Genomic DNA, 2,832 nt, shown 5'->3' on the forward strand with positions numbered 1-2,832 from the left:
CTTAGTGTATCTTACGATTACCAGACCTGACATTGCTTATGTTGTTCATGTTGTTAGTCAATTTGTTGTCTCCCCCACTACAGTCCATTGGGCAGCAGTTCTTCGGATTCTTCGTTATCTTCGAGGAACTCAATTTCAAAGTCTTCTCTTTCCATCGTCATCCTCATTGGAGTTACGAGCTTATTCTGATGCTGATTGGGCTGGTGATACCACTGATCGTAAATCCACCACAGGGTTTTGTATCTTTCTTGGAGACTCTCTTATTTCTTGGAAGAGTAAGAAACAAGACATTGTCTCTCGCTCTTCTACAGAAGCTGAGTATCGTGCTATGGCATCCACTACCGCTGAAATAATTTGGTTGCGTTGGCTTTTGTCTGATATGGGTATCTCTCTTTCTGAGCCAACTCCGATGCACTGCGATAACAAGAGTGCTATTCAAATTGCTCACAACTCGGTCTTTCATGAACGCACCAAACACATTGAGATTGATTGTCATCTTACTCGTCATCATCTTCAGCATGTAACTATTACTCTACCATTTGTCGCTTCTTCTTTACAGATTGTTGATTTGTTCACAAAGATGCATTCCATTAAACGTTTTCGTTTTTTAGTTGACAAACTCTCGATGCTCCATGTTAATGCATCGTGAGTTTGAGGGGATGTATTAGATAATATTATTATATATTAGTAGTAAGGGTATTTTAGATATTTTCTATTTTCCTCTATATATACTCATTGTAACCCTATTAACTTTAGTTTGGTTCATTATATGTTATGAAACCCTAGAGTGGTTGTTTCTCTTCTTCCTCTTTCTTCCTCTTTTCATTGTTAACAGTTTTAGCATGATCTTTGGGTAGGGGGTGTGCTGCTAAAGAATTACTTTAGTAAATTATTTAGTTTGAGTTATGATAAAAATGTCAAATTTGCAAATTTGGTGGGGGTTGACGTAGTAGGAGGCGGGTTTAGGTCAAGGTGGAGGTTTTTTTGGTGGGAGGATGGAGTGCTCTATGTTGGTTGGTAACCTTGTTTTGCAAGAAAATGCTTTAGATAGATGGACTTGGGAAAATATTTTTGGGGGCGAGTATTCTATTAAAGGAGCTTATTAGATGTTGATGTCAAATTCAATAATTGAAAAGTCTTCTTTGTGCGATCATGCATGGAATAAATTTGTTCTAGTGAAAGTCTCTTTTATTGTTTGAGAGTTATAAAATAATAGACTCCCTACAAAGGATTGTCTTGCACTTCATGGAGCAAATTCTACGGATTTAATTTGTGTCAGTAGGAGCTATTTATTTGAAACTTCTCAATATTTATTTGTTGAGTGTGCATTTTTGATAAAATTTGAAAGTTAATGTTGACCTGAATAAGTATTAGTAGTATTTTACCAAACACTACTTTGGAAAACACTCAATCTTTTAGTGGTTTATGTTTGTTTCATAATATGCATAGTATAATTTCACATGCGATTTAGATGGCTTGCGTTTGAGCAATACGGAAAGCTCGAAATATCATTATCTTACAAAGTAAAAACTTGATATTCATCAATGGTGGACTTATCCTTTGATGTGTGAGTCCCTTGATTTAAGAATTCCTTTTTCTTTTTAGTTTTAGTTTTGCATTGATGGGATGTAATTTAATTTTACTCTTGAACACTTGTTTTGTGAATTGTATTTATTTATATTATCTTTAATATATTTGTTTGATTTATTAAAAAAAAATTCTATATAATTTCTAATGCTCCAACAAATTTTTTTTAAGTTAAAAAAAACTTGTTTTCTCCAACAGTAATATGCGGATCTGATGGATGTGTGGGGTGCATGTTCTTGAGTTTAACATTACGATAACCAATAAAGTTGATAATAATTTTTATTTTAATTTAAATTAGATATCTTCTGTATACAAATCTAGGGGTAATCTCTCGAGTTGGTTAGACTATAATCGATAATAAAACTTTTTAATGTTGCTTCAATTTTATAAATAAATACATGATCTCTAATTAATCAAAAATAAATTGTACTTTTATGTAAAATATTTTCATACTTTTTTCTATGAAGGAGAAAATTGTAGGAGATTTTTTTAACTAGAAATTAAAGTACAAAAGTAACACATATAACAAATTACATCGTCCTGGTATGAAAATTTGAATGAAAAAGTATATAACAAATTATATCGTTCCGGTATGAAAATTTGAATGAAAGACTATAACTTTGAGTAATAATTTATTAGTAGTGAAGTGTTAAGTGTGTACAGAAATTCCAGGATTTGTATAATTGTATTTGCAAAATATATATATATATATATTGAATATCATCTTATTTTAGGTTAAAATTTGAGATTTCATAATTATGTAAGAATTTTTAATATAAATTAATATCTTTTTATTTATAAAAAAAAAATATATATATATATATATATATATTATATACGTATTTTTTTTTATGACAACTTCAAGATGAATTCTAATATTCTGTTTCAACATTTGATTTTTTATCAAATGTTTATAGAACACTTGTGAATATTTTTCTTTAGTTTTTAAGATAAGATCCAGATATGTAGCTTAGCTGTGTGGGGATTTGTTTTTTTAATTCATTGACTATGATACAAATAATATAATACTTTGGAGATGCAAACGAAGTCCAACGACAGTCGTATATTTTATCACAAAATTGCTATCGAACAATACACATGCTTAGATTAATAATTCCCCGTAAAGAAAAATGATGCATTAATTCTTTGTCAAAAAAAAAATTAATGCATTTAATGTGGACAATGCTAATCATCGAAATGTTGACATCATGGGTGCGTTCATAATCAGAGCACTAAGTTTTCCCT

The sequence above is a fragment of the Cicer arietinum genome, chromosome 4 (genome assembly GCF_000331145.2).
Source record: "Cicer arietinum cultivar CDC Frontier isolate Library 1 chromosome 4, Cicar.CDCFrontier_v2.0, whole genome shotgun sequence".
Classification (NCBI taxonomy): Eukaryota; Viridiplantae; Streptophyta; class Magnoliopsida; order Fabales; family Fabaceae; genus Cicer; species Cicer arietinum.